The sequence below is a fragment of the Neovison vison genome, chromosome 4 (assembly GCF_020171115.1).
Source record: "Neovison vison isolate M4711 chromosome 4, ASM_NN_V1, whole genome shotgun sequence".
Lineage (NCBI taxonomy): Eukaryota > Metazoa > Chordata > Mammalia > Carnivora > Mustelidae > Neogale > Neogale vison.
The window spans coordinates 176531959-176556578 of record NC_058094.1 but is presented as its reverse complement, the minus strand read 5'-3'; the positions used below and the strand labels follow the sequence as shown (position 1 = coordinate 176556578).

Sequence of the window (24620 nt, the reverse complement as noted above, 5' to 3'; positions counted from 1 at the left end):
AGGAAGTCATGGTGACATTTGTATGATCAGGTAGAATCCAACCATACTTCAGGGTATAAATCTTAGTGAACATCCACTAGAATATAGATTCTTTTTTTTTTATATATTTTATTTATTTATTTGACACAGAGAGAGAGAGATATCACAAGTAGGCAGAGAAGCAAGCAGAGAGAGATGGGGAAGCAGGCTCCCTGCTGAGCAGAGAGCATGATGCAGGGCTCCATCCCAGGACACTGAGATCAAGACCTGAGCCAAAGGCAGAGGCTTAACCCACTGAGCCCCCCAGGTGCCCCAAATATAGATTCTATGAAGGTATAGATTTGTACCTGTTTTCTTCACTGCAATATCCCCAGCTCTTAGAACAGTCCCTGGCACACAGTAGACACTCAGCAAGTATTTGTTGAATGTAGAAATGACAAACAGTTCAGCTCACCTTGCCATTTATAAATGGGTTTCTCATGCTTCCAGTCTCTGTGATTCTGCCATTCCTCTGACTAACTTTTCTTTTACTTTGTTTCTTTCTGTTTCTCCTGTCACTGTCAATCACCAGCCCTCCACCCTACTGCTCTCTACTCCCACAGTCTCTGGATATTACTCAAGCTTTTGACTATTTTGTGGTTTTTATTTTCCATCCTGTCAAGGTGTTTACCTTCGTTTTGCAACACTCCAACGCCTGCAACTCAATTTTGTAGTTTTTCATTTGCATTCCATGAGAGAGATGATTTAATTGGTTAGTTTGTTGCATATATATATATATATATATATATATATATATATATATATATAAATTGGGCATAGCTTTCATGCCAGAGTACTTCATAAGACTTCTGTTAAGCTCTATAGTTTTCAAATTTGCCTGCAGGAAGAAAAACATCATATATTTCACCCAATAGTCAAACATACACACAGACACATGCACACACAGAAATGGACACATTATGAAACAATACTGACCCCTTTTATTAGTTTAATGCACTCAGATCTATTCTTTACTAGTTTATTTTCTTCTATTCACCCCATGCTATTTATTCTGTCAATTCTGTTCTGTTTCACTTCCATGTACTCTATTTCATTCTAAAATGTTGGAGAATTGATTCATAGCCCACAAACAACTCAAACATACAGATTTTCAAACTGAGATCTAGCTTGCATATGGACAACTTTGTTTTGGATATCAATTTTCAAACCAATCATCTATGATCAGTCATCTATACTCAGGGCAGTAGAATCATGTGTTAAAAGGCATGAAGAACTCTGTGGCTAGATTCTTTCATGAGAAGGGAAAGACATTCCTTTTACATGTAGACAGGAGATGCAGTTTGTATGGTATCTCTGGTACAGGCAAACTCCTACTTTTCCATTTAATGCTGCCTTTATGCTTCCCATACTCTACCCATTTCATAAAACAACCCCTGCTAAAATGATTGATGAATCCTTGCAGTGGGAATCCCTCTAAGGTATATTTTCATTTTAATATTGTCTTTGTTTTTTGAAGGTTTTATTTATTTATTTGAGAGGAAGAGAAAGAGAGCAAGAGTGCAAGAGCAGGGAGAGAGAAAAGCAGACTCCCCACTGAGCAAGGACCTGACATGAGGCTCCCTCCTAGGATACTGGGATCATGACCTGAGGTGAAGGCAGATGCTTAACTGACTGAGCCACTCAGGCACACACACCCCCTTTTTCTTTTTAGCATATAGTAAGCACTCACATGTTTATTGCTGTTGTTACAGTGTCAGGATTATTGGCTTTCTAATGGAATGGCAAAAACTGTGGCATAGCAGTTTGGGTCCTAACTCTATTTGCTATGCCTGCATACAGACTTTGAACTAATGTTGAACCATCTTTTGTAGCCCCAGGAAGTCTGGAAAGACAAAAACTGAATCAATCTAAGACAACTGACTATTACTATTTCAGAATATGTTACACAAATTAGAATGAAGAAATAGTGGTTTCCCTCATTGGGTTTTCTTTCTTTCTTTTCTTTTTTAAAAAATGTTTTATTTATTTATTTGACAGAGAGAGAGTATAAGGAGGAGAAGCGACAGGGAGAGGGAGAAGCATGCTCCCTGGTGAACAGAGAGCCTGACAATGGGGTCGATCCCAGAACCCTGTTATCATGACCTGAGCCAAAGGCAGACCCTTAACTGACTGAGCCACCCAAGTGCCCTGCTCAATGGATTTTCCTTTTCCACCCCTTTCTTCCCCCCTTTTAAATATGGTCTTATTTAATTAATTTAACTTAATTGCTCTTGAGAGCAAATCACTTTTAGAACTGAATCATGAATCTCTCAGAATTAAACAGATGCCATCCCAGAAGCAGGTGATGATTGGGGGAACCAGGGCCTTTCTTTATGCCTCTTCAATTATATATCTTCTCTTAAAATTGGTTCTATGTGCAAATAAACATTTTCTCTCAACTTCAGTGGAAGTCTATATAGGACCCAGTTCTAAACTTAGAATACTATATAGAGAATTCCTTGAGGTGGTAACCTGGTATTATAGCCTGAGTAATGGCCCCTCCAGGTGTCTACTTCCTAATCCCTGAGAACAGTGAATATGTTACCTGATATGCAAGAATGACTGAGCAGATATGATTAAGGTCTGTACTTTGACATGGTGGTAGGGGTGGGGGAATGGGGCAGATATCCAATATCCTTGTCTTCCCAGGTGATCTCAATATAATCAATGAGTCCTGTGCAGAGATGCTTTCCCAGCTTCTGAGAAGGAGTGAGAAAGACAGAGAAACAGAGACAGAGTCAGATGGTGACAGAAAAAGGCAGAGAGATGGACAGAGGCACAGAGAAGGAGAGACAGAGAAAGAGAGAGAGGTGATGACAGGATTAGAAAGATGTCACTTGAGAAGATTCAACCTCCTGCTGCAGGCTTTGAAGATGGAGGAAGTGGATCTCGGCTAAGAAATGTGGATGGTGTCTGAAAGTTGAAAAAGTCAAAGAAATGGGTTCTCCTCCAGAGTTTCTAGGAAAGAATGTACTCTTGCTCATATCTTGGTTTTAGTCTAGTGAGATTCATGTCAGCCTCCAGACTTTCACAACTATAAGATAATAAATTTGTGTGGTTTAAACCACTAAATTTGTGATGATTTGTTATGGTGGCAATCAAAAACAAATATACTCAGAATGATATTGTTAGCACCAGCGGATTGCGTGAAAATATAAGCAGCCAACCTCAAATAGGCTCTGACATCCCAGATGGGAATCCTTACAGGATAATGGGTAAGTGACTTAAAACATTCCTCCTTTGGTATGTCAAACAGAACACTGGATTTTTTTCTATTTTTTTTTTTTTTTTAAGATTTCACTTACTTATTTGACAGACAGAGATCACAAGTAGGCAGAGTAGCAGGCAAAGAGAGAGGAGGAAGCAGGCTCCCCGCTGAGCAGAGAGCCCAATGCGGGGCTTGATCCCAGGACCCTGGGATCATGACCTGAGCTGAAGGCAGAGGCTTTAACCCACTGAGCCACCCAGGTGCCCCAACACTGAATTTTTGTACCTCAGATAATCCTGTGTTTCTATAGAATCCAATCTCTTAACCCACTGTGGTTAAATATTTATTAGGAACATGCAGAAGAAGAGGCCGTATTCCCCGGGTATGAACTATACCGCTACATTATTGCAGAGCTTCAAGCTGACAGAAAAATTAAACTATTCTTGAAAAATCCCAATGACGGTGTCTGCAGCACATAGCAGTATATGGATGGATATTAACATTTAAAATATTTTGTGTCTTCTTTGTGCAAAACTTAAAAATGTTCAAGAAATATATATAGTGAAACATATTATACAAACCATATTAGCAGATGAATTAGGTTTATTTTGTCTTGGGTTCTAGATTGTGAGGTTTACACACACATGTAACTATTAAATGAATAGTTATTTTAATCAAAATCGCTATTTTAATCAAAGTTCTACACATTCTTTGGACATAGTGACAAATGTACATGTATATACTTTGGAAATTTTCTGGAAAATATATAAGTTCCAGGGATGTTGATATAAAAAACAGTTGTAGATTTTAACAAAGAGTGATGTTGGTATAAAAGTGGCAATTACACCAATAAAATTATAGAAGAATCAACAAATGCACAACTCTTTAGGTTATAGTTAGGAGGCAAGTAATCCATAGACGTTCCAGCAAAAGCTGCACAGAGGGTCCTCTGTTGTTGATTAATAGCAAAAGGGCAGCACGGAAACATCTTATGATCATGTGAACAGTTGGCACATGTTTTCTTGTGTGTTATCCTGAAAGCAGTGAGCGAAAGAAAACAGTGATCAACTTCTCAACTTCTCAACTTTTACAGCTTGGTGGGGGTCAATTTATGGATGATTCATCTTATGGTTGAATAAAGAGTCAGAAAGATGTAATGAAGGAAAATATGAAATTGTAAGAACAATTTGGCTCCCTTTCTTAATCTTGGGAAATAAGATCAGTCTGACCTAAATTAACTTTGGCTGTAACATTTTACTATGATTTGAGGTATTCACTGAAATTAACTGGTAAATGGCACAGTTATTAACTGTTTTTGGAAAGTCACAGTATGATCATGACTCAGAGACAAAGTGACCCAGAAAACGGATGTCACAGGCAGCCCAGGGGTCTGAGAGTCAATAATAGTGAAAGACAACAGAAAAAAAACTCCTGGGGGAACTTTCTTCTAAGCTTCAAATGTGGCCTTTCTCTCCAAGATAACCTCATACTGGGAAATATCTGAGCATGTGGGGAATATGGCTGTTTCCTATTACTTTTTCTGGTATATTTGTCCTACAGAGACCAAACATGAGTGACATTTAACATAGGTCATTGAAGGATACCAAGAAAATCCCCTTTTGATTATTAAGTAACACCCTTTTTTTGTGTGTTTGATTTTCCCCTCTGGAGGCAAGAAATCACTAGCTATGCTCTCTTACTAGATGTAGAGAGGGAATAAAACCTAAATTCTAAACAGCTGGAGAAAAAAATTACCTCTGCATTAATAAACAACTGACAGCTTCCATGTAGTTAAAGAATTTTAAAGTTAGAAGGAACTGTTAGCAAGGCTTCCTTATTTTACTGGTCAGTTTAATTTAGGTCAACAGCCGCTGTGGAGTTTTTGGTATTTAGAGATGAAATAAGATCCAGTCCTTGATCTGATGGAGTCTAACAATAATAGGGTAGGCAGAGGTACTCTCTGTGTCATTGAAGTAAGAACTGTGTTAGGTATATGTATCAGTTGGAGTTTTGACCTCCAAGCAATAGCAAATGAGTTTGATATAAATTGAAAAGCAACACACCAAACTCCCTCCCATAATTTCTAGGGGGTTGCTGGAAAGCCAGAGCAGCAGCCAAAACAATGCCATTGGATAAATTCATTGTTTTTGCTAGCCCAAGAAACCACAGTTTGCATGACCAACATCAAGAGTCCTAGACCCTACTTTCCATGACCATTACAGCCACATTCGGTGTGGGACATTGTTTACACCACTGCCTCTGTTCACGAGAGTGGATTCTCCCCTATCCCTACTTCTTTGTGTCGCCAGTTCCTAATTCCAGCTCCCAGATGGCTGTGTCTGATTAGGTATTCTGAGTGCTCTGCTCTTATCTACCAGGCTGGCTGGGTTGATGAGTCATTGCCGTTTCAGCTTCCATGTCAATTGTCACTATTAGAGTATGGATGTAGTGAGGCAGGTTTTAAATGAGGTGGCTGGGTGATGGACACTGGGGAGGGTATATACTATGGTGAGTGATAGGAATTGTGTAAGACTGTTGAATCACAGACCTGTACCCTGAAACAAATAATATATTATATGTTAATAAAAGATTAAAATTTTTTAAAAAATTAAAAAATAAAAAAATCACAGTTTAGTACATCACAGTATTTAGCTTAAATAATCCTTTGGGTGGCTCCTATTTTATTTTCAGTTTCTTCTTGTCCTTTTTCTCTTCATGATTGTACCTGAGGGTATGGTAGGAGGAGAGACATAGCATTATGGTGTGGCAAAAAGAAGGGGGCCTGAAGTCCATGTGATGCTATCTGGGTCTTGTCTTGTCACCTGCTTTGGAGTTGTCTGGTTTGATTCTGGTGCTTGACCAATGGACCTTTTGGGAACATTGTACAAGCATGGCAAACATCAATGGATGATTTTTACCATTTTTCTATAGTCACAGAGGAACCGTGTAGCCTCTTTGCCTAACCCCTGGCTTCCGCATGTCCACTGGCCCCCTTGGCACCTTCACATCCCAACACTTAGGGATGCAGGTATAGTTAGTACCTGGTTAGCAATCCCAACTGGGCAAAGAAAGCATAAGTAGTGTAAATTGTGTGACTGAACATGGAGCCTCTGCTTCCCGTATATTTGACTCTTCAACAACTACCAATATGTTTCTACTGAAGCATCCCTCTGAGTTCCACTCCACCTTTGGCTTGCTTCCCTGGGATCACTACGGTTGGCTTCCCATACCCCATTTCCGTCTGTCAGGAAATAACGTTTGTCCATATTCTACTTATTTTTTAGGTACAATAAATACTATGGCTGCAAGTGATCATGGTTTCACGGGTAAATGAAAACATCTTGGATTAGTGTGAAAAAAAGTCAACCCAGTGAGACAGCTCCATAAATTAGAAACATGTAAGGGGAAAAGTAGGGGCAAAGAGCTCAGAAAAGAGATTTTTAAGGAAATGACACAGAGGTATATGCTGACCATCAACTTTGTGCCCAACTTTAGATCATTTAGATTATGGTCCCATAGGTAGGCTAAGGGGCTGACAGCCTTTATGACATGATAGAGAAGAGTTAGGAAGACTTTCCATTCCAGATAACAGTCACCTTCAGCAGCCTGCCTTTGTGTCTGGTGGTTCATTGAAATATCATTGTGTGTCAGCAAAATCTAGAAGGTTCACTTCCTCCACAGTGGCTGACAGCTAGAAGACAGGGTAGTGTGTGGGGACCAAGAAAATCCCATAGTAGGAGAAGTTTAAGGAACTAACAAGTGGCAAGAGGCTTACCTCCCTTGGGTGAAAGACATTAATGATAAGGAATTATTTAAAGTAGTCCAAAGTTCAGAGATATATGTTGAGAGCTGGGAGATTAGATTATAGGGGAAATGAGCCAGAGATGCTGGAGTGATCAAAATCATAGAAGGCAGGGCTGACTGTCCAGGATGCAGTCATGGGGCTGAGGGCCAGTATTTGGAAGCTGTTAAGAAAGCCAGGTGCACCACTTGAAGCATAAACAATTAGTGCTGATCCATGAGAGCCTTCATTTCAGGTGCTGTCGGGAGTTAAACTGATGGATTTAATACCTTACCTTTCTGTAAATAAAGATTATGGAAGCCACACCAGACTAGACCACAGGGGGACTCTGATAACAGTACTCTTTACATGAATTTGAGAGTTCTTTTAAAGTAAATGTTTGTTTTCTGGGACAAATAGAAATGATACTGGTATTGGGGCATCTGGGTGGCTCAGTCCCTTAAGCATCTGACTCTTGATTTTGGCTCAGGTTCTGCCCACAATGGTCTCCACACTCAGCAGGGAGTCTGCTTGAGAGTCTTTCCCTTTGTCTCCCCAACCCTGTTTGTGAGTGTGAACTCTCTCTCTCTCTGAAATAAACAAATCTTGAAGAAATGGCTTTGGTATTAACATCCAGTTTAGAGTTGATATCTCATTATTTCATTCATTGGTTATTTATCTGAGTTAGCGAAGTAGGAATAAAATAAGGTGTTGCCTTCTTACTGGAAGGTGTTACCTTCACACACACACACACACACACAAGGAAACAAGGTATAAAAACTGTTAGGAGAAGACTAGAAAAAATACTATGCAATTCATAAGGAGGGAGAAAATAAATGACTGGAGGGAGCTACTTAAAGAAGAGTGTTTTTTCAATGAGCTTTGAAAGAAAGGAAACATTTGAACATTTAAATGTAGGCAAAGAATATTTTAGGGAGAAGAAACAGCATGGAGAACAAAAGGTCTGTAGGGTCTGGGGAAATGGAGAGCCATTTGTTCTAGAAGGAATATAAATAGCAAAAGACAACTTAGGTTCTAGTCAGAAGATTGAAGGACCTGTGACAAAGGCAGATAAAATAGCACGCTTTGGATTGTGGGACCACCCAAGGGAGTACTTCAACAGAACTCTGGGTGGGTTAAGCAGCATGGGCACATGAAACCCCAGGGTTCCTTAGGGAGGCAGCATTTAGAAAGAGTAGAGAGAAAGTGCAGAAAAGGGAAAGAAGTTTCTCCTTTGTCACTTTTACACTATCTCCTTATTTATTTATTTTTTTTAAGAGAGGGAGAGGGAGAGAGAGAATCTCACACAGGCTCCACACCGGTCATGGTGTTCCATCTCATGACCCTGAGGTGATGATCTAAACAATAACAACAACAACAAAAGGTTGGACTCTTAACAGACTGAACCACCCAGGTACGCTACCATCTTCATATTTTAGGTGGATCTTTCCATTATGTTTTGGGGCTCAGGGCAAGCCAGGGCTTGTCTATATCCATTTTCTGGGTTGTGTCTAAGAGGAAATGAAAGGCTAGAAAAAGATGCTGTGTGAGCAAATGGAGGAAACACATTCCTTCGCTTGCTTTCTTTCTTTCTTTCTTTTTTTTTAACATTCTCTTTTCCCAGAGTTGCAAAGAAGTGAAACAATCATTGTACCTTTCATTTTACCTAAGTTTTAAAAATCCATTTTTCTTTTTTTTCCCTTCAATTTTCTTGTCCTTGAATTTCAAGCCAACAGAAATAATGCTAGAATATACAGAAGGAAAACACAAAATCAGAAAGTGGAAGGAAATATCAAAAAGGGATTCCATTTTGCTCACATTTTTGAAAGCACATTAAAAAAAAAAAAAATCCAGGGCATTTTTGTCAGATGAAAGGTCAAAGATCTCCACTGTGTCTGTCACACCTCTGAGTGAAGATCACAGTGCATATGTAGGAGAACACCAGGGACGCTCTCATTCACAGGCTCCACCAGGCAGTGAGGCATCCTCAGCTCTGACTCACTCAAAGAGAATCTGGTGGGGCAGGTTCCACCTCTGCAGGAGGATTTGTTTGCATAAGGAGTTTTTAGTCCTTGCCTACACCTAGGGATCTGTCTCACTCCTTGGCAAACATCAAACCACTTTTGATTCCTTTTATAGAAATAGGTCTATATTTACAAATTATTCTTACATATTCCCACCTGACCTGACTGTTTTAATGCTTTGCTTTACTGTTCTGCTTTTTATTTATATATCCTTTTTCCCTAGAGTGAAACTGTAACCATCCACCCTCTTCTCCTGGTTTCAGGTGAGGAGTCTGAATTGTGGGTATTGTAGTTCTTTTGCCTTTTAGGGTTTCTGGTTGGGCAACCTTGGAGTCACAGTGGGAGGACTTATAGTCCCAGGTGGCTCGATAAGCAGCAGTTCAGCCACTACACACAGAGGGAGACACATTTGAAGAGAGTCCTGGGTTTTGGTAGAGTGACTTCCATTCACAAAAATGATGTTCCTGAACTGAAGAAGCTGGGGTTCATTTCCACAACTGTAAGTGTTGTTCTCAAAAAATTAATATCTTTTCACTGTTGTTACGTAGTACACACTAGGAAACCATGTAATTTCCAGAAGAACTGAACAAACTAAATGCTTCTTCCAGCCTAAGTCCTGCTTGGAAAGAAAAAAAGGAAGGTAACTGATATTCAGTGATTTTGTAGGACATGGTATAAGAATAAACTTTGAGGGGCGCCTGGGTGGCTCAGTGGGTTAAGCCACTGCCTTCGGCTCAGGTCATGATCTCAGGGTCCTGGGATCGAGTCCCGCATCGGGCTCTCTGCTCAGTGGGGAGCCTGCTTCCTCATCTCTCTCTCTCTCTCTCTCTCTGCCTGCCTCTCCGTCTACTTGTAATTTCTCTCTGTCAAATAAATAAATAAAATCTTTTAAAAAAAAAAAAGAATAAACTTTGAGAGGCTAGAATGATAACTCGAGAAATGATCTAGAATAAAATAATTCATAAAAAGAGGAAGAAGATATGCAACATTCAAAGTCAAATTAGAAACACACACACACACACACACACACCCCTGTTTCTGGCTTGCTTCATATACATAGATGGTTGAAATCCTCTGAAAACTTTGAACTGTTTTAAAAGACAACCAAGTGAGTTGAAGACTGTGGGCACTGAAGTCAGAGAAAGTTGAATTTGGTGGCTCCACTACTTATCAGATGTGTGGCCTTTGGTAGATATTTCACCTGGTCAAGCCTCAGTTTCCTCATTTGTGGAATTGGTATGAAATCTACCTCATTGGGTTAATAGATGAAATTTGCATCGTACTAAGTAGTTGATTAGATAATAACTGAAGTAGGATAAGTTTGACTTTTTCCTAATTTTCAACTAATCTTCAAAAACAGATTAAATAAACTTTTTAATGTGATAAGGTGATTCCACTTATATGAGGTATTAAGAGCAGTCAAATTTATAGAAACAGAAAGCAGAATAGTGGTTGCCAGGGGTTGGGGAAGGGGAAATAGGAAATGTTTAATGGGTGTAGAGTTTTGGTTTTGCAATTTGAAAATGTTCTGATGATTGGTTGCACACAATGTAAATATACTTAACACCATACGCTTACAAATGCTCAAGTTGATACGTTTGATGTTATGTGTTTCACTACAATTAAAAAAAATAGATCAAAGAGCATGTGGTGAAAATTCTGGTACTTCCAATTTATTAATGTGTCCCTCACTCTTGAAAAAAGTCTAAGTCCATTTTCAGAGGATTGATATTGGATCACCTGTTAGTATCTGTTTTTTACATTCCAATAATAAATAGTGATGATGATGAATTTCTGGTATATTCTTGAAGTTGTCTCCACCTTAATGGTCATCTTTTAATAATACTCTCCTTAACTTAGTTATGTGATTATCTCTAATTCATAATAGTGATATTCAATATAATTTTATGGGTACTGTATAGAATCTAGGAATTAAGAAGTCATAATTATTAGTTATATCTCAATTGCATTATTTATTCAGGTTTCCTCACCTTCATTGTAGCTTATTTATAAACAGATTATTGTTATGTGTCTTTTGTCTTAGAAATAACAGACTGTCAAGATAGGATCTATTAAATGCCACGTTATCTTAAAATGTATTAGCTTATTTGGAGGACAAAAGGCAACTTGGAATTCTCTTGATTTGAATCTTGGAAGTTTGTCATTGTTGAACTTCTGGAAAATCCTTTCTTGAAAGACCATATGCATTCCTAGCTATTAAGACTATCCCCTAGGGTATTTAGTGATAACCGAAGGTCATAGCAACACGTGTTTGTGACAAGTGTGCAAGGTTTTACATGTAATACACCACATGAATTTAAATCCTCTTGGAAGTTACGTCAGGAAATCCAGGTAACATCAGAATGAAAATACAGCAGAGGGAAAGCCGCAGAAGTACTTGATAAATACTTGCCAAAAGAGACCACTGTTTTTCTTTTGAATGCTGTCTTTGGCCTACTTTGTCTAGGAGGTGTCGTTTATTTATTTAACAACTACTTCTAGCAATCCTGCAATGTTCTCCCACTGGGCAGGACCCTGGAGTTAAAGTAATTGAGACTTAGTCCTTGAGGGGATCCTGATCTACTCTAAGAGAAATGTATTCATAAATAATTAAAGGGAGGAAGTGCTAATCCACTAATCATGCCTACCATTCGTGGCATCACCCTTCATTAATTCCCACTTCTTGGAATATATGATGCTTAATATCAGGGGATAAAAGGAATGCCAGAAATCTTTGCTTGAACTGTCATCATTAGAGATTAAAAGATAAAAACTTCCAAACTTTTATCTGAGCCCATCAAAAGCAGAATGGAGTGAAAAGACTCAGAATAGCCGAGAAAGGGAAGGCCATGACCTACTGAATATTAAGAGGACACCCCGGGAAGTGTGGAGCTTTAGCCAGACCTGGAAGGCAGGAAAAAATGAAGAGCCTATCTCATCTAAAGCAGTATTCCCCAAACTTCACATGGATGAAATGATTTTAGGAAGTAGATAGAATGGACAATCAATAACATTGAGTAATGCTGTGAGGGAAGTTAGTATGTTTTTCAAATTTCTTTCCATTTTTCAAGGACAGAGTTAAATTACTGTTGTTGATATGACTTCAACTAACACTTGCTTCCAACACTTGTTTTTAATTCTCCTTTGTAAGAATTATAGAGTAACAGGGTCAATGATTTTAGCAGGCAAAAGGTATTTAATTGTAACTTAACTTTTAGAATAACATTTATTTTTGTATGTATTGCCTATTTATTCCAATAGACACTGTTTTTTTATCCATTTATGATACTGCTAGAAATGTGTTTTTATTTTTAAATACATAAATTTTTATTTATCCTTATCTTTATTTTAAATAAATTTGTATTTATACTTACTTTTTATTTATCTTTATTTTTATAATACTTATCTGAGCTAAAATCAGAGTGGATTTACAGAGAATATTAAGTAAAAAATAGTTCAGATCATACTTGGTAATGGAAAAATCATGAAAAGTTGCCAGAATGCATGAAGTTTGGGAAACATTGAAATAGAGGCACTGTCAAATACAAAAATTAGGAAGTGAAATGGAATCAGTTATATTTATGTATAGCTTGGAAGGAAGGACATTTGGTATTCTATGAATATCTTTGGATAATGGTGCTGGAATAAGGTTGATTGTGGAAGCTTTAAAAAGATCTGGACTTCAGCTTCTATGTGGTGTCCTGACTCAGGCACATGGTGAAAGTCGTGCTCTAGGAAGATCATCTAAGGAATGGCTTATAAGTGGTTTGGAGCAGAGGGAACATGAATGCAGGCAGAGTGCTTTGGGCATAGGTCTTAATAATCTGAGCATGGATGAACAACATCTATTGGTTGTTGTGGATGAACAACTATTTCCTCCTAAGATTTTATTTTCTCTGGAGAATGTCTCTTAATTATTGTAGTCATCATCTTGCTCAGAGATGAGACTCCTTTATTGGGTCTTTCATGAGAATATCTTCATCTTTAGCCAGGAGAATAGTTACCAGGTTTGACTTCTATGTATTTTAAAGTGGAGTTTTCTGTATCTCTCCTTTTACTGAGAAGGGCACTTAATTTGGATACCTAATATATAAAATACATAGTAGATAGATATTTAAGGATAGGCAGATATCACAAAGATTCCCAGCTTAAACAATAAGATACTAGAAATTAAAAAAAAAAATACAGCACTTTCCCTTATCCTGTTCTCCACTTTCCCACCTCAGAGGTTGCTACTGTTCTTTGTACATTATCTCTCCATTGTATGCATTTATTCTTCTGTTTTTATTTGTGTGTTTTTATTCTTCCTGCCACTATGTGAATATATCCACGAACAGTATATAACATTGTTTTGAATGTCTAAAAAATTTTTATATAAATGTTAGCATATACATTATTTATCTGCAACTTGCTCTTTTTTCTCAGTATTGCACTTTGGAGATGAATCCATGTTGATTTTGTAGCACAGCTTATTCATTTTCACAGCTATGTGGTATTTTGCTATCATAAGTAACACTAAAATAAATATTTTTTACATATGCACTTGGGTAGGAATGTAAGAATTACTGTAGTGACTGTTTCAGAGAATAGATTTGCTGAGCCATAGGCATATGCATCTTCAGTTTTATGAAATACTGATAATAAATTGCTTTCCAAAATGTTTATACCACATTTTATTCCAGGCCAAAATGAATGAGAGGAACTGTTTCTCTCCATTCTCAACACACTTATTTATCTCAAATGTTCTAAATAAATAGTCTTTCCAGATGTAACTGAAAACCAGACACTTGTGGCATCTGAGCATCTAAGATATTTTTGGAACATTCCAGTCTCTAAAATATAGTGCAAAATTTTATTTCAAATCAACTTTCTTATTTTTCAACCTATATGAGAGACTAATAATAATGATGATAATAATATTAACAACTATTAATGTCACTGAATGCTTAACATGGCTGTCCTAAGCACTTTAATTACATTGTCTTATTCAACTAATTTGGGGGACAGATAATGTATTATACCAATTTTAGAGATGAAGAAACCAACTCACAGAAATACTGCATCAACAGTTGGTAAGTAGGCTTGGTGGATTTAATATACACTCAGTCTATTCCAGTTAGGACAGGTGAGAAAGGATAGGTGGGAACAGACTGGAAAGAGAGACATTAAGGTATCATAATCCTTAACTTGCAAAAAGTTAAAATCTAGTTAATATTTAAATTATATCAAGAGAATATTTAATTTAATTTAATTTTGCCTAGGAAAATTGGAAAATGACCCTTATAGGTTATCAAACTTTACTGAGCCTTGGAGATGAGAGAAAAGAAGTAAAGAGGCATGAAAAGGAAGGGAGTGGCTTTTTATAAAGTATGAGGAAGTAGAAAATAGGAGATATATTTGGTGAAGTTATTTTATCTAATTAATTCAACAAATAATTTCTGAACAACTATACTTTGTGAGGCACTGAGCTAAGTTCTGGGATACAGAACTGAACAGGAAAAGCAAAGCACTATCCCTTCCTATAGACAGATGTGCTTTGAGATTTAGTATTTGGGGTACTGGGGGCAAAAAAACAAAGAGAACAAGACTGGAAAGACAGGTTGTGTCTAATTACAAACGATTTTCAAATGTTGGTCCTAGAAATGTGTACTTTTTTCTGAAGGCAGTGAGAAATCAGTATGAGTCACTGTGAGGTGAGTTGCATTATTCATTAATTTATTCAGTAAACATTTATTCTGCCTGTGCTTTGCTTGTGCTGGAGATGTAGAGACGGCAGAGCTCATATTACAAAGGAAGTGACAAATAAGTATATAAAATTGATAATACAGTGTGAGAACTAAAACAGGGTTTTATACAGGATAGAGATGCCTAACCCAGCCTGGAAAAGTGTAGTGAGGACTGGGAAGGCCACAGTGGGAGATAGTCCAAGGTGGTTTTGGGATAAAGAAAATTGCTTGAAGAAATTTAACAACCGAGTTTAGTCTTTTTTTTTTTTTTTTTTCAATTTAAGTACAGTGGACATACAATGTTACATTAGTTTTGGTTATACGATGTTGTCATTTGTGGTATGCTCACAAGTGTGGCCACTGTCTGTCACCATGCAACCATATTATATTACCACAGACTAGTATGTACCTTTCATTCCTATGACTTACTCATTCCATAACTGGAAGCTTGTATCTCCCCTCCCCTTCATCCATTTTGCCAATCCTCCACTCCTCTCCCCTCTGGTAACCATCAGATATTCTCTGTATTTATAGGTCTAATCCTGTTTTTGTTTGTTGGTTTATTTATTTTGTTTTTTAGATTCCACATATAAGTGAAATTATGTGGTATTTGTCTTTCTGACTTACTTCACTTAGCATAATGCCCTCTTAGGTCCATCATGTTGTCACGCATAGCAAATTCACATTTTTGTGGCCAAGTAATGTTCCTCTGTGTGTATGTATGTGTGAATCCACACCTTTATTCCTTCATCTATGGGTACAGTCTTTTACAGAATAGCATTTATTTGCTTTTTCTGGTTTCAAAAGTGTTGAATGTTCACTGTAGAAAACTTGAGAGCCACAGTCATTCTTATCAAGGATGTACTTTAAGATTTGTGTTTTATGTTTATCCCCCCTTTTACGACTGTAACAGATATTAAGAATGAGTAGTTGAAAATATTACGTGATCATTTTAGTTCACCCAGTAATAAAGTATACATTTCCATGTCATTGTATATCCTTAAATAACATAATTTTAAATTGTTCATTTGTATGTGATAATTTATCTAGTCCTTTAGAATTAAAAATATCTTTCTCCACATATTTGAGTAGTGCCACATTGAATATTGTTGTACAAAAATCCTAGGACATATCTGAGTACTTTTAAAGATAAATTTCTAGAATTTGGATTATAGTTTATAATACCCACTAAAACTTCTGACCATATCATGCAAAAGAAGGAAAGCCTTCACAGAATACTTAACAAGAACTTGAATTGATGAAACTTGAATTTTAGAAAGATCATTTTAAAAATATCATGTAGGAAAAAAAATAAATCATGTAGGGAGAATAAGAAAGATTGGAAGCAGTAGGCCAGTTAAGATTTATTGCAGAAATCTAGGTGAGAAAAAAAATAGAGACTACACAAGTGAACCCACATTAGTGTTGGAATATGGCGGAAATTTTTAGAGATATTAACTGGGTGAACAGTGGTGTCCTTGTTCCCTTAGATAGGGAAGACAGAATAAATGGGGTTGGAAGGAAAGATAGATGAGTTCCCGTAAGGCTAGTGGATTTTGACCTGCCTATGACTATTTATTTATTCACAAATAAATTATTTAAGCAATAGGACAGATCTGGGAGTCAGGGGTACAAATAAATGAGAGAAAGTTGTAGGAGTCAGCAATCCCTAGACATAGCTACAGTCATGGTTGTGGGTGGGATCTCCCAGAGGTATTGGAGACTACAGAATGAGAAGAGTAGGGGGCTCATAGTGGTGTCCTCTGACATAAAACATGAAAGTTTAATTAGAGGAAGAAACAGCCATAGTGGAGACTGAGAAGGACAGGCCAGAAAAATAGGAGGAAACCCGATGATGAGTAGAGTGAGTGAAGACAAAGGAAAACTTCCAACAAGGGAGAAGTTAACAGTGTCACATGTCAAAGCAAAGCCTAACAAGAATGAAAGGTGGCCTTTACATTTCTCCCATCCAAGTACTAACCAGGCCCGACCCTGCTTAGCTTCCGAGATCAGACGAGATCGGGCGTGTTCAGGGTGGTATGGCCGTAGACGGCCTTTACATTTCTGTGGTAGTGTTGCCCAGAGCAGTTTTAACAGAGTGGCCAGGACAGACACCAAGAATGCTATTACTAGACCTGTGTTTCAGTGACATGACTTTCATGCAGTGGACAGAATAGCATAGGAAAAGAAGAGAAAAGGAAATGGAAGGCTAGTGCAATGGAGAGGGGATTAAGGCTCCATAAAGGATGTAATAAAGACTAACTCAGGGAAGTTGCCATGGCATTAGATAGAAAGAGATGTGGCAAGAAGGTTTACCAAGTGGATGGACATGATATATGTGAGAGAGGATGGAGTTCAAGAGGCTCCAAGATTTATCTGATATAACTGAGAAGATTGCAAAACCATCAACAGAGTTCTCGCAGTGGGGGCAGGAAACAGGAATTTTGTTGGTGAAAATAAGGAAAGAGAGCTGACTTCTATTATGGATATGTTGATTTGAGGGACATATGGAGATGTACAAGGGTATGGCAGCATTCACACTGAGACAGTCTGAAGGGGCTGTTAAGGTTCTGCAGCTCAGGGCAGAGATCTAGGTTAGAGAGAAAGATCAGTGAGTTTTTCCTATAAAAATGGGACATAGAATCATGGGGAAGGCTGGAATAGCTCAAAGAGATCTCTGAGAGTGAAAAAAAAAAAAAACAAGAAAACCAGGGGCAATATTTAAATAAACAGGTAACATAGTTGGAGTCACTGAAGAAAATATGGAAGGAATGATCAAAGCAATAGCAGGAAAACCACTAGGATATTAATGAAAGAAAGTAGAGGAGAGGGAGTTTTAGGAAGCTGTGGTCATGACCAAATCAGTGGCAGGCAGTACAATCAGGAAGAGGACCTGGAAGACCTTTGGGATCCAGGAAGACCTTTGGGATCCAGGCTGCTTGCAACATTTGCTTTGTCTTGGAAAAACGTTTTTGGAATATTTATATCTTTTGTAATACTGTGACTTTCACTGTCTTATAGGTGGTTGTTGTTGTTCTGTTTTTGTTTTAATTTCTTCTTTCCTTTTGCGTGGAGTTAAATACTTACTTTTGTTTAATTCTATAACATGGCTTTCGATTTGTTTTCCTGACTGAAGTTACAAGAAATATATTATGACCAAAATGACATTACTAGAAACTAACCAGTTTGACTTCATGAAAATTTACCAAAGGCAAAATTTTATATGGGTTTCTCTTCTTACTTTTTGTCATTCGAAAGAAATAAGGTGTATTAATTCACATATCAGTTCATATACCAGATTTTCTTTTTACTTACTAAAAGTTTCTCTTTCATATCTATAGCTAAATTTAATTCTGGACCTTCAGACTAAGCTATAGAAGCAGGCCGTAACCTTGTTTGATTGAAAAGTAGCATGTCTCCAACAGAGACCTCTCAGTGGGTGATTCTCCTTTTTGGATTATTTCAATATACTGAAAATTCAGTAAAAAATTGTCTTTGAATATAAAGATTCAAATAATCCAGATGTTAAGTAAATCCCTCTGTATTTACATGTAGCTTACAAACTTAATGAATGTAGTTTAATGTAATACCTGTAATCCAGTCTGTTTTTCTGTATTCTCCTGGCAAAAGAAAGCATGTTTGTTACAGCTCACCTATTTACTCAATAATATAGACTCGTTTATCCTATCTTTGGTGTTTCAGTCAAGTTTCCAAAGGTTGATGCTATACATGAGCTGGCCAGTTATTTATGTAGCGCATTTCATTCAGACTAGCATTTAGACAAATCTGTGTTGGGAAGCTAGGGCTGATAAAAAGGTGTTAGAGACTGTGCCAGGTAGAGAGACTTGAAAATAGTATTTTTAAAAACTGAACAATCGGGCGCCTGGGTGGCTCAGTGGGTTAAGCCGCTGCCTTCGGCTCAGGTCATGATCTCAGGGTCCTGGGATCAAGTCCCGCATCGGGCTCTCTGCTCGGCGGGGAGCCTGCTTCCTCCTCTCTCTCTCTGCCTGCCTCTCTGCCTGCTTGTGATCCCTCTCTGTCAAGTAAATAAATAAAATCTTAAAAAAAAAAAACAACTGAACAATCAAGAGAGGCTTTAATATCTGTCCAAATATATTTGCAAAGATATTTTAAAACATAAAGTTATTCTTACTCACAAGAAAAATCCAAATAATATACAAGCTTAGAGAATGACAAGTAAGTTTAAACGCCAGGTTTCTGATTCCTCATCTGCAAATTCTGACCTCAGAAGCACAGCAGTTTGCAGTTTCCTCTGAATTCTTTCAATTATCAATATTCTAAACATATGGAGTATTTGGAGTCCTTACTTTTTTTTTTACTTAATATTTTGATGATTGATTCATATCATCACATACGAAGATACCACACTTTTTTTTTTTTACCACAATGTTATAGATATGTCAAAACTTATGAACTAGTCTCCTATTGGCAGTTGTTATGTGCTTTGAAGTCTCTATTAACACAGCTACAGTGGTCATTTTTGCAAAGTAATAGAATATTAAACTGGAAATTTTGGCTAAGATTCTAAGATAATTGATTGGAGATACAAAAAGAGGTATCTGACTAAAATCCCAATTGGGGATATTTTTACAGTTCGTGAGCTCCTTTCTCACTTCTAGGTTATAAAAAATACTATAGGGAGAAAGAACACAGGATTTTGTGAGAATGATTTGGAGAGCTAACCCAATGCAGAGGGGCAGAAGTGAGGAATGGTACTTTTTATCTCAAGCTTTGAGGAAGTGGCTTTATTGCAAACTCCTGGAAAGCTTGACGTGTCTTTCTGCTTAAAAAAAAAAAAAAGCTGAAGGAGTAGCTGACAAAAGAGTTAGATGTGTTGCTCATTTCACGAGGGGTGCAGTCATAAGCTTCTCAGAATCCCCCAGACTCACTTGTGCATGGTTGCATGTACACACACACACACACACACACACAGAGTATCAGGAATAAACATCAGCAGAGACAAAAGCAGCTTTCCGTCATACCAGTAGAGTAAAAATGTTCTGTTTTCTCTCTCCCTTTCCTTTCCCATTCCTCAGTTTTGGAGGCTTCAGTACCAGGATCTTGTAAGTCAGGTGATGGAGGAGGTGTGGCAGGAAAGGGGGCACACAACACTTCCTCCCCCAAAGGCTGTAAAGCTGCAGGGCAGGGGGATCTGTCTTAAGCTGGGAGTCCAGTGTACTGATGGAAATACTGGATGAGACATTCTAATTTATGAAACAAAGCTGTGTTTTACAACTTAAAGTAACCGCAGAATTTTCTTTCGGTCTAAGAGTGACCAGAAGATACACGAGGCCAACTGGGGAATTTTTATTAGTGGTATTGGAAAAAACTCCCCCCCCCGAACCCCGTGAATACATTTTTAAAAGGAAAGTGGTAGACAGAAATGCAGTTGCATTCTGATTTCATCTCACAAGTGTTTTTAAAATGATCACATACCTATCTTTGCCTACATATAAGGAACCAGTCTTAAATAAGTCCAGTATACGAATTTATGGATTTCCAGAGTGGAGTAGAGTTAATTATTTTGCAGTGGAAATAATTGAAACTAAAACCATATTCCACGTTGCACCTTCCAAGATGGCAATCATAGCTACATGTGTCTTTTAAATTTTAAATTAATTAAAATTAAAAATTCAGTTCCTCAGTTATGCTGACATATTTCAAGTGTTTAGTAGTTACAGAAGGGCAGATTTGGAACATTCCGAAAACCACAGGATATTTGGTCCTTATAATAGACATTTAAACATTTAATTCTTAAAAAAACAAAGCATCAAAGTCATAATTACTATTCCCACTTAATAGATAAAAAATGAAGATCAGAGACGTTTAGGAACTTGATCAATTTCTTTGATTCCAGGTCCTATGTTCTTTTCTCTAAACCACATTTTTTGACCCTCAAAACAAGCAGAAAATATAAAATCAGCTTTACTCCACTTTCACAATACAATGGGGAATATTCTAAAACCAAGAAATCCCTAAGGGAAGGAGAATTTGCCCTTCTCTATGTCATTACTATTGGTGGGAAACAACACAGTCTTGTTTCTCCTTTCTGATAACTGCCATTTTACAATCCATAACATTTATTTACAGAGGTAGGTGCAACTAAAAGATAATTTTAATGAGTGGGAAGGGTATTAGTAACAATAACAAGTCCTAAATGTCTGCTCTTACCTATGCTATTCCTTCACTTCAGTAGGGGTCTCTAAAAAGCTCCTCACTGACTTGGATATGTCTAGATTGTTTTGAGACTTGCTCTCTGTATTTTTTTTATGAATGATCAATGAAATTTATAATAAAACTGTTTCACACTAAACATGTAATGGTTTATTGCAAATGACTGTTTTACTGGTGGTGGGGAGTATAGGAGCAATGGTAGGAAATGATTATTAGCAGTGAGTATGAACACACACACCCTTCCTTTCTAAGAGGCCAGAAAATTCCAGCTGGTGCATGGACTAAGGGAGTTACTTCCACGTGCATCTTTGGAGGCTGAAGCTCAAAAATGGAAACTAAGGGGACGCCTGGGTGGCGCAGTTGGTTGGACGACTGCCTCCGGCTCAGGGCGTGATCCTGGAGTCCCGGGATCGAGTCCCACATCGGGCTCCCAGCTCCATGGGGAGTCTGCTTTGCTCTCTGACCTTCTCCTCGCTCATGCTCTCTCTCACTGTCTCTCTCTCTCAAATAAATAAATAAAAAAAAAAAATCTTAAAAAAAAAAAAAAAAATGGAAACTAAGGAGGTCTTGAGCGCAGAACTCTAGTCCCTGGGAACTCTGGAGTGAACGATAGAGAATGAGTTGAGCTGTCTACTTCTGTACACTCCCACGACCCCTCTCCTTGTTGAGGATGCTGCTATTTTTCCTTGTGTCTGGTTCTGCTCTACCTTGTGCTTTCCATACTTCTATAATGTAAATCATAAATCAGATCCTGTCATTCCCTTGATTTAAACTCCTCTGTGTCTTCTTTCCTTCAGGCTAAAGTTCAGGTTCCTCAGCATGTCTTGTAAGGTCATTCAGGCCCAGCTCTGCTGGCCTCTGCATCTCTTCCTCTTGCCATTTCCTCTGTCCTCTCACCTTAATCCCTGCTACATTGCTATGGGCCAGTCTTCCTCAACTACTTGCTTCCTGAATGAGCCACACTCACACTTGCTTCTCTATCCCTGGTATCAAATTTCTTTTACCTGAAGCACTCTTCACCCTTCATTGTACACACTCCAGTGTAGCTGCCATTGGAACCCAGATAGCGCAATCTTCAGAACCCATTTCATAAACACTACATGATACACTGGGGCAGATAGGCTGAGGGGTGTCTCCTGTCCTTATGATCCCAGCTGTTAACTTTCATCCCTGTCTTTTGTAATACCTACATGCTGTGTGCTTTCTGCTGGGTTGGACCAGCACCCATCAAGGTCATCTCTACATTTAAGTCATCAATTCTGATGATACAGAATCACTTCTATCTCTTTAGAAGATCTATTTTTAAATAAAGAAACATAAAAGTAGAAATCCATTCTACTAAATAAGACCCAGTCATCTTTGAAGGTTTAAAAAGGAGAACTGCACAGTTAGGTTGGGTAGGCTTAGGTTAACACTTTCTTGGGTGCAGAATGGTATTAAAAATATTCAACAGTGGGGGTGCCTCGGTGGCTCAGTGGGTTAAGCCGCTGCCTTTGGCTCAGGTCATGATCTCAGGGTCCTGGGATGGAGCCCCGCATCGGGATCTCTGCTCAGCAGGGAGCCTGCCTCCCTCTCACTCTCTCTGCCTGCCTCTCCATCTACTTGTGATTTCTCTCTTTCAAATAAATAAATAAAATCTTTTAAAAAAAATATTCAACAGTGGATATGGCTTAGACACTGACCTATCAGAATGGATGCTGGCCAGTATAAGACATTTGGGTGTTCTCATGGGATATCCACTTTACCTGAAAACAAGGGATAGGCATGAAAATATTGCCTGGTTTGTATTAACTTCAAATATAGGAAACACCCATGTTTCTAGGCTATTATGTCAAGAGATGTCTTTAGAAGCCTAACTGGACATAAAGGGGAATGTTTCTCCTGGCCAAAACAAAGAGGAAATTAGATACTAATGGCAGCATGTGGTGCTTTGGCTCTCTTGTCTAATTACATTGCTTGATCCTCTCTTGTCTTGAGTTGGGTTTGGCAGTTTCCTAAAGTTCAAAGTCCCTGTGATTAGCCTGTGTACTCTTGCCTGTTATGATTTGACAATTTATTTTCTTTTCCAGGATTGGTTGTTATGATCAGTAAGTTGGTTGAGAATGTTGATAACAGAGGTCTCTCAGTAACTTCTTTTCTTCTTGAATGTCATGGTGTTTTTCTTCAGTTTTTGTTATTATTTTGAAATATAACTTAGTACTCTTTGTTAGTGGAGAGGTATTTTTATGCTTCTCTGTAGCTGTCCATTTCTGGTAATCTTTTAAACAGGTATATACGTGTATATGCATGTGTGTGTGTGTGTGTGTGTGTATGACAGATGGGATAGCCACATATTTTCCTTTAGTCCCTATGTTCTTAATAATTATACAGGATGTGGCTAAATCACAACTGTTTTAAAATCCTGCTCATAAGGCCTTTTTCCTTTATGAAGAGTTGTATAATTCACAACTTTCTTATTGATTCATTTTACAGAACATTTAGTTTTATTATTTTAAAATTTATGGGGAGGGTGAGAGGTGTGGGATGGCTTAGGGATGAATATCGTGGAGGGTGTGTCCTATGGTGAGTGCTTGAATTGTGTAAGACTGGTGATTCACAGACCCGTACCCCTGAAACAAATAATACATTATAGCTTAACTTCTAAAAAAACATTATTTTCAAATAACAATAATTATTGATTTTTAAGTAAAAATAGTCTTTTTTTCCTTTTTTAACTAAAAGAAGGAGGTAGGATTGAAAGTAGATTCTGCAGTATTATTTTTGATGGCACTTTATGTATTCTTGACTCACCTCTGTGATTTCCTTTTCATTCATTTTGGTGTTTAATTCTCATGTTAATAAGCACTCTGTCCTCCCTGTGTGCTTCCTATTTAATTTGAGCAATGGGACTTATTCCCTTATTCTCATCCTTATTTCAGGGCCTGGCTTTGAAGTGATTGCTTCCTGATGGTTATGTGATGAACTCCCTAGAGTTGATGGAAGATGTGGAAGGGGAGGGTTGTGTTAGAGCAGGAGAATGGCTTCAGGCCAAGACGATGTCAGCTTGTCCCTGTGCTGAGCAAGGCAAGCCAAACCCCCCACCTGTGTAGTGCACCAGTTTCTCCTGCGTTGAACGGCTGCCTCCGGCACTCCACCACACAATCTCAGGTCCCTTCTCTGTGTAATCTCCTTTCGCCTCAGATAGCTTTGTTTGGGATGGTGCCTATTTCCTGGTATGTCTGGACAGGAGGAGGTCAAACCTGCCAACTCTTTATCTATGGACCACATTCCCACCTTTGTAGCAAAGGAATTTTCCTTCTACCCTCAGCATCCTTGTCCAAGCCTTTATAAGCCACATAATCTGTCTGTGTCTCAATTTCTTATCTGCAAAAAGAGCTAATAACATTGGCTACTTTTCTCCTAAGATAGCTTTGAGGATTAATAAGCTGGCATTCAAAAGGACAAGTGAGATGACAGGCCTTCCATAAATTCAAATTACTATTATTATCATCCTTCTTTTTTTTATTGCCAACAGAATAATAAATCATATAGGACCTAGTATTTATGGAGGGCTTTGCATTTTTAAAAGTAGTTTGTAATGTTTAATCATTTAGAAAAGACTCGTTCTGCATAGTCTCACCATCATACTTTTATGGGCAAAGGATTTACTAAGAGTCATCTGTAGATCT

General features: G+C 37.9%; 1 protein-coding gene across 1 annotated transcript in view; it reads left to right on the top strand.

Moving 5' to 3' along the window:
• The first annotated feature begins 9403 nt into the window (after nt 1–9403).
• The window catches only part of MACC1 (MET transcriptional regulator MACC1), a 58433-nt gene continuing 43216 nt past the window's right edge, over nt 9404–24620 (top strand). Inside the window, exon 1 of the mRNA XM_044246178.1 lies at nt 9404–9530. The gene's annotated coding sequence lies outside the window, so the exon portion shown is untranslated. The remainder of the gene's footprint in view (nt 9531–24620) is intronic.